General features: G+C 41.6%; 1 pseudogene; it reads right to left on the bottom strand.

The window, feature by feature from the left end:
- Window positions 1-3,855: 3,855 nt before the first annotated feature.
- On the bottom strand, window positions 3,856-7,276 carry LOC116292660 (protein fem-1 homolog B pseudogene; annotated as a pseudogene).
- Window positions 7,277-8,579: the final 1,303 nt, after the last annotated feature.

The following is an 8,579-nucleotide window of genomic DNA, read 5'->3' as shown; positions in this document are numbered from 1 at the left end:
CTTCGTCCGTTATTAGGCGACGCTGCATATGTTTTTCTCCTTCTTTTGCGCCCTGCGTGAATTTGCCTATGACCACACGCGCTGTGGGGTTGTGCTCTGGGAGCCATTGTGTAAAGGCGCTGTGACAAAGTATGGCTTCATGCGCTGTGTATTTTAAAAGTTTACGCTCTTCAAAGAACTTCAATAGGGGCACCGGTATCCATTCTTTCTCCTGCAGGTGCTTTCCGTACCACGCATAGATTATTGGATGTAAGTCTTTCGTAAATTTCCAGCTGGTTAACCGTACAAACCCCGTTGCTGGGGCGTCGTAATAACCTGGTAGTGACACCCTAAAGAATTGGGAGTCTGGATGTCCGTAACGGTCGTAATATTCCTTACAATCTCCTAGGCCTTTGAAGCTTGCGGGGTAACAATGTTTCATACCCAGCGACACGTATTCGTCTTCATCGTACTCCATGTTCCACAGACCACCGTGGCCGTGTTCTACACAAGCTTTAGCTATATCTTTGAACTCCTCCGGTGTGGATTTCCACCCGTTTCTTTTCTTTGCGGCTAAGAAGTCCAAACTGCGACTACTAAGGACATCGTCAGAGAAGTCTTCTCCTAAAGTCTCGCAGGCGCTTCGAATGCGCTGTTGTTCCACTTCAGGACGATACAAAGTACCATCTTGGGTCATAAATTGACTTCCCTCCGCGTCCATTAACCAAATGGAATTCTCGTGCATAAGTTCTGCAAGCGGTGACTGCTTGTAAACGCGCGTCTCCTTCTTCTTTGGGAACCTTAACTCCCTCCACGCATGTGCGTTATGCTGGTAAATTACGATAGGCTCACCCCGGCCCCCATCTTGTGCGTTCCAGAGTAAATGAAGCCGTCGGTGATATCTTTCACGTGTATGCGCCTTTCTAAAGCAGTTTCTAACTTCTTGATGTTGTTTATGGTTGCTCTGGTCCTATTAGTATCTTTTTCCCATTTCCTGATGGCTTCTCTTCTCTTTAAAGTCAGTTTACCGCCCCGAGAGGAGTCTTCAAAGAACTCTCTAACTAGCTTCCCTACGCAGTTACCGGGATGTCGCATCGGTTTCAACTTCTTAACGTCTGGCGTCTTTATCTCGTACGCACCGTAAATGACTACGGTAACCGGGTAAGCAACCTCGTAGAACAGCATGTCTATTCCTACCAATGCTCCCGGGCGTGTGTTTTCGTTTAAGACAAACAGGTCCTTCTTACCAGACGCCCTGATAGGATTGCGCCCCTTTTCTATTATCCACTCGCCGTCTAAATACTTTATGAACGTTAGCTCCAACCGGTAGTTACCTTCGGGTATTGAGTTAATTATTCTTTCAGCCCTTTCTTCTGTCATCGTCTCGTCTGTATCTCCCTCCATAAATGTTGTGAAGGCAAAGTCCGCATCCAGGCGATCCAACACCTGAGTTCGCAGTCGGCGCACAGTTTTGTTACGAATGCTCGTGATGGTGTCCATCTATATGTAAGGAATATCTTAACCTCCGTTTGCGATTCCCAACACAGCAGCAGTAAGGACTTATCGCGCGGCTGCCGACGGATCGCGCAAGGGGGTCCCAAACACGGGAAAAACCCGTGAAATTCCGATCGCAATGCCGGCGCTTCGCGAGTCCGCCTTACTGCTGCTTATTGAAGTTGAATTTCGCGCACAAGAAAATACATTCCGCGCATATGAATGTACAAACGCGCTATTGATTGTCCATTGATGCCTATGAATGTACACGCATAGTAATATATCCTCACTGAAGCCATTATCACGTCGCAGTATGATTAAGTTATGGGGCGAGATCCGCGACGATGATGAGGCAAACAGCGAGAAATAGGGAAAACGAGAACACCATCGCCACCAGGCTTAGGGGTGGGTGGGTGGGGAAAAATTCGTACTTCGAAGGGTCAAACGACGTTATGCAATGAGTCATGTGTGTTGACTTAATTTATACTGCTTGGTGATAATTTATTCAGTGAGAATAGTAATATATCCTCACTGAAGCCATTATCACGTCGCAGTATGATTAAGTTATGGGGCGAGATCCGCTCCTTGTCCCCGACAATACAACGAGATGGTATATAGCCAAACTCCAGTCGTAGTAGTGCATAATAACTAATCCAGTAGTAATATATCAACCTTTAATCTTACTATGCTCAACCCCATATACCCAATACTCAAAAACCCACATCCAATACTCAAAACCCACATCCAAAACTCAAAAACCACATCCAAACCCAAAAACCCACATCCAATACTCAAAACTTAAAGCATAAAGCCGGCTAATAATTCCACTATCCACTACTCAAATATCCTGTATAATCGGTGTGAAATAGGCGCTGGGACGTGTGACCATAGGAACAAAGCCCAACGAAGTCCAAAGCAGTAAAAATCAGGACCGAAACAAAACAAAATACCAAGAAACAAGTTTATACAGCACTCAGTAAATTATCAGGGTGAGAGACCGGGACGTCTGCCAATGCCTCCGCCCTGGACCAACAAAGGGTGGGGTTTCCTCGGTAATGCACCTCAAGGGGATCGCCCCTTCGGGGATTAGCTTTTGAGCAACGGGAAGTCTCGAAGCAAATAGGGAACCATTTACCTAGAACGCAACCAAAACCAAACAAGGGTGAGCGCGACTAGGTAACCCCGCAAACCCGACCCTCTGTTGGCCCCAGGCTCTGAACTAGGTCCGGAATTAGAGCACTGAGAAGGCCCCCCCAGGGCCAACGGAGGACGCGACAAGATAATCCCAGATGATGAACAGCGAGAAAGGGGAGAAAGAAATTTCAGGGTTTCAGGGAACCAGGAAACCAGGTTTCCAACAGCTCAACAGCTTCGTAACGGTCAAACAGCGACGCCGGCCTATTAAGGTGTCTCCTTAGTGCGACCGAGGCGTTCTCGCAGGACTCAACGACTTTTTCTCTTTCCAGAGCCTTAACCTTCTGCAGGCTGTAAGAATACGCAGAGAGGGATTAAGTCAGTACTCTTAAACTACGAGACCAGCTTCCGGCCTAATTCTAAAAAACGCATTGTACAACCATGGCTTCCTTACCACGCGTGCCGAAAAGGGGGTTACGCTCCCGTGGCTCTCCGAGCCCTTTAACGTACGTATACTACAGTACAACACAAGTATTTGATACAAAACACCCTGCTCACGGCTCTCCAGGCAGCATTGGTTCTCCAGGCCAATCTAACTCAAAATATTACGCGACATACTCGCGGCTCTCCAGGCCGTTAGCTCTACTCACATTGGCTCTCCAGGCCAATATAGATAACTCAAATTATTACGCGACAAACTCGTGGCTCTCCAGGCCGCTAGCCCTACTCGTATTGGCTCTCCAGGCCAATCTAACTCAAATTATTACGCGACAAACTCGTGGCTCTCCAGGCCGTTAGCTCTAATCGTATTGGCTCTCCAGGCCAATCTAACTCAAATTATTACGCGACAAACTCGTGGCTCTCCAGGCCGCTAGCCCTACTAATATTGGCTCTCCAGGCCAAACTAACTCAAATTAATTACGCGGCATATTCGCTGTTCTTTAGGCCGATATAAAACTTACTTTAAGAAATAAGTAACCGGAATAATAGCCCCAAGAAACTGCACAAACTACGAAGATAAATATCACACAAAAGCACTAGGACCGCGTGAAATAAAAACGCTGAAGCAGATCCGTACACCAAAAGACTCCCCAGGGCAAAAAAGTGTAACCTACATAAAAGGCTAAAACCGATGAAACCAAGGGCGCTAAAGAACAAGCCGTGAACAAAGAACCAAACCAACCAAGTGTGACGAGGGTAGAAATAAATGCAAATCTGAAGGGTAAACTACTTGAGTAAAACTATAACTGCGCCCAAAAATACCATGTAATAACGTATAAAATAGTAGTAGCATGCATTAACAAAACCACGAGGTCCAGATAAACTGGCAGGCAAAAAATAGCGCCAACACGAAGGGAATAACAAACTCTCCCAGATAAAAGAACTGCAGCAAAATTACCTGCTGCTCGCCAACCGGTGGAACTACTGCTCCCGGCGCTTGCTGTTCAGAGTTTCGAACCCCATCTCCTGCTGCCGCTCCTTGCGCCACGTGAACTCTCAGTACAAATTATATCTTTGAAATTTTCTTTGCACCGGCAAAACGAAACAAATAGAATACAACAAACCTAAACTTTTCCCACAATATACTAGCCGTCAGCATAAGCGCCTCAAGTCCCGTCTGTGTTTCATCAGCATGCATAGAGCACTAGAATGTTGGCTTATGGCTGGTGGCGGTGGTGGGGACAGCGAGAAAAATTCGTACCTCGAAGGTCCAAACGACGTTATGCAATAAGTCATGTGTGTTGACTTAATTTATACTGCTTGGTGATAATTTATTCAGTGAGAATAGTCAAATATCGTTATTGAAAGTTGATCCGCGCTAATGATGTTACTTGTGGTGTTGATGAAAGTACGTTACACGTTATTGATACAACTATTGGCACAAATGAATGTACATTTTTTGTTAATGAACAGCAAAAGGTGTATATATGAGATACATGTAATAGCAGAATATGATTTTTTTTTCTACAAATTTTTTAAAAGTATTTCCTATTTTCCTACTTTCATCACCTACCGCTAACCTGAGTGCTTTCAATTTTGCTGTTGCTGCAACAACGTTGGAGTATTGTTTTTTAGTCATCTTTTTTCCTGATGACATCAACCCTGCACTTGACTAGACAACATCACAGTGTCATCAGTGAACAGTGATAAACATTTCCATTGATTTAGGAACCAATCCAGTAAATCGAAGTTGATAATGCTTGATTGCACGAGCCGCTAAGCACTTTAATACAATCCTCCTCTTGAGAAGCAAGAGCTGTTTCAGTTCTTTAGTAGCTGAAACTTCGAGGGCAGTTTTACCAGCAGCGTTGGTCAAATCCTCATGAACACCGGAATTGTATAAGGCAGAAATGATCTTTTCAACTGTTTCTTGTTGCTCCTGTTTTGGTTTTGTCATTACAACAGTATGTAGAGGAGTATTGTCTTTATTGTCAACAGTGTCGACTTGAGCACCCGTTTGAAGTAGGAGCTTGGTTGTCTTATGACACGGATAGGCGCAGACATTTTTTATGTACTTGCCATCAGTAGGTGTTGCATCCGATACGGCCAAGTGAACAAGTGTCTTGCCTTGCTTTGTTCTGGGGTTCACACAGAGATACTTGTACAACAGTTGCTGTAGCAATTTCTCAGCAGATTCTGTGAGATTAAGGTGCCCAAATATCGTGAGAAGATAAAGTGATCTGTGAATAACACTTTCCAAATCATCTATTAGTGATTCAATGGATTTATTTTCTGTAGCTTTCTGAATCTTTTGGTTTACTTTTTCATACTCTATAACTGCATGCTCAAGGATGTCATAAACATCAGCAAAGCTTGGAAACACTTTACACTGAATCATGTGACAAAAAACCTCTACAAATAATTTCAGGTCACATACAACTGCCAGATCATTCTGTTGGCCAATGTCCATTGCATGCTTCCAGAGTGCTATACAGACATTAAAATTTAACGAGTCGGCAAAAACAGCCCCTCGGTAGCGAATAGGGAAGTGTAGCTCAGTGTTCTTGGGCCCAAGAACTCTTTCTCTTACCACTAATCCCTCCATGTGGATGGCATGGGGGTCTTTCTCAATGCCCTTCAGCTCGTCTTCAGTTTGACACTCCACCCTGTTTTGATAAGCTTGTACAGGAGGGAGTATAGCTTTCTTTATCACACATTTATCTCCCTCATAGCGCTTTTTCATTCCTCGCATCATGAATTCATAGGCTTTATCGATATCATAAGCATTTTGTTCGTTAGCAATCGTTGCTCCTAACAATTCAAGGCTGTGTATTTCATCCAACTTACTACAGTCTGGTCTGGCAATAAAGTATTCAACCATTTCAATCTTGCAGTTATTGCTCGCTGAAAGTAAAGGTGTCAAACCCAGGTTATTGGGAAGTTGTGAAGCTCCTTTGGCAATAAGATCTTTGACGATATCTAAGTGTCCTCGCTCAGCACCATCGTGAAGAGCAGTTTTCCCTTCCTTGTCTTGTACATCAATCTTAGCACCTTTGTCAATCAGATAGTTGACAACACTCCTATGGCCATTATAACATGCAACCATCAAAGAAGTGCTTTCAAAATCATTCTTTGCATTAACATCAGCTCCATGTTCAACAAGGTAACTTACTATATCTAGTCTCCCATCATAGGCTGTAGCTCTCAAAGGTGTCGAGTTTGTCTTCGTTCTAGCGTTCACATTAGCACCTTTTTTAATCAACAGCTTGACAATATCCATCTCTCCTTTCGATGCCGCCGCCCACAAAGCTGATGACTCTTCAATAATCTGATCATCAAATTTAACTGTCCCTCTGGCTTCTATATCAGCGTCGTAAGACAGAAGAATCTCTACACATTCGATGTGGCCATTACGAGAAGCTATAATCAGTGGAGTGGTTATCTGGTCACCATCTTTCGTTTTATGCTCAATTAGTTTGCTTCGTTCTTTGGCTTTCGACTCGAAACTGCTCAAAAGGCTCTTTAAATTCGACGAAAAACCGTCTTTAGCGCTCCTGTAGATATCGTTGACTAACTCCATCATTACCTGTTTTTATTTAGTTCAATTCGCTGGGTCTTGGTCGAGACACAAACAGAATTACACCTGGAAATGACAGGAAGTAGACAAACTTCCTTGAATTTGAAATAATCGAAGGTCTATTGCGTTAGATGGCTTAAAGGTCAAATCACCAGTAGCTACCGAACTGCCCAACAGGCATCTTATTTAATTAGTATTTTGAGCAAAATCGCGATGTTTTTAAATCAACTACTTTTACCTATGAATTTATAATTTATAAAACTCACAAACGCCAGTTTTCAGGTGTTTTCATTATTATTTCAATGCCTGTGGCTAACCATCTTCAATGCAATATCTCAATGCATAGCAAACAGTTTAGGGGATTCCCCCGATTTACACTTCGTAAGCACTTTTCTTTTTGTTTCGGCCCTGCCAATTAGCTGTCATAGTTTTGGATCTAATCCAATCAAAAGCTGCAAAGCTATCGCTCTATTCAAATTAGAAATTATATTACCAACATACACACCGAGTGTCAGGGAAATCTACCCGGATTCTTATGAACTGCTATGTCTTTGAAATATATGGAATTACTTTATATTTTCGTGTAATAGCTTTTCTCTTATATCTTACAGTAAAACTACAGTAGTCTTCTTCAATTCCGAGATAGGATAATCACTGAGTTAGCGGTTGAGTTGAGTTTGAGTTGAGCTTCCTAAATGATCTTGTCACATATTTTTTTGTATTTGTTTATTTTTCTTTTTTGTCTTTATTTACTTTGATATTTTTTAAACACATTTAGTCGTTTACTGCTTCAAGTTAATTTTTCTCTAGTTCGAAAAAGTGAAAATCACTTCCGGCAGCCCGAAATAACTCCATATCCATATCCATATCATAATAAAGCAAAAGCGATACTTTGTGTTTATCGACAAACTCATTCTGACGATGATACACAAAAAGAGGAAATGTTTTTTCAATAATAAGCAAAAATGGCAAAAAGCGCTAAAAACTAGACTTTCGGAAGAGTTTTGATCCCAATTTTCGATTTTGGTTAACACTCAAAACCTTTTTTAAACACTTATAAACTGATGTGCTAGAGTGCAAACAATTAATCCGTGTGAAACACTAATTAGTAAATAGTACAAAACATTGCAAAACAATAGAAAACAATGGAATTTGCAAGAAATTGTGCTATTTAGTATTACTAAAGTTTCACGGTTATATTGTTTACACTCTATGAGAAAATTTTCACTATTGTACAAAGATGTTTTGTTGCATTTGTGTTAGAATGTTGCTTTGTCAGGCTTTTTTATAGAAAATATACGGGACATAAGCAAATGAAGGCCTAAACCTCATTTTCGATTCAAATTTTTGCTTTGGGTTAACACTTTGATTCCACTTTCATCGGTCATCTCCACTTCCAATCAAGTTAAACTTTCTGAATAACAAGATTTTAGTCCTTGTACAACAGCCTTTCTTCAAGAAAATAGTTTTTGGCGCTCACTGCTTGAATACGAGAAGAATTCTCTCTTAATAAAAAAAGCTAAACCTATTCCTAAAAACATGATGACATAGTGGCTTCCATTAGCACTCAGTAGCCACAAAAATTAATCCTAAGCTCACGAGCTTAAATATAGTTGGCTTATCTGGTCTCAGCGTGTTAGTCTGTATTAGCTGCATAGAATGTTCTTTCCTACTGTTTGCTATTGCGTCAAAACACTATGAAGCCACCTTAAACGAGATTCCAAAAGTGGCAATTTTAAGATACTTCCAATAGGAATTCTTGAAGAGAACTTCAAGTTCATGTGTAACCAATGCATCCACATTGGTGTTACGCCCATCACGAAGACAATTTAAATAATATTTCTACACAATTTTTTCTAGAATATTCATTTATATTACAGTGTAAATAAATAGTTTCTGAGTGAATATATACATATGAAAAAGTCAAAGGATCGAATTACTATATATGATGCAC

The sequence above is a fragment of the Actinia tenebrosa genome, unplaced genomic scaffold (genome assembly GCF_029948245.1).
Source record: "Actinia tenebrosa isolate PJP-AT-01 unplaced genomic scaffold, QUT_ActTen_1.0 PGA_scaffold4__44_contigs__length_22323623, whole genome shotgun sequence".
In the NCBI taxonomy this organism is placed as follows: Eukaryota; Metazoa; Cnidaria; class Anthozoa; order Actiniaria; family Actiniidae; genus Actinia; species Actinia tenebrosa.
The sequence above is the reverse complement of the archived record's forward strand: the minus strand, read 5'-3'. Positions and strand labels throughout refer to the sequence as shown.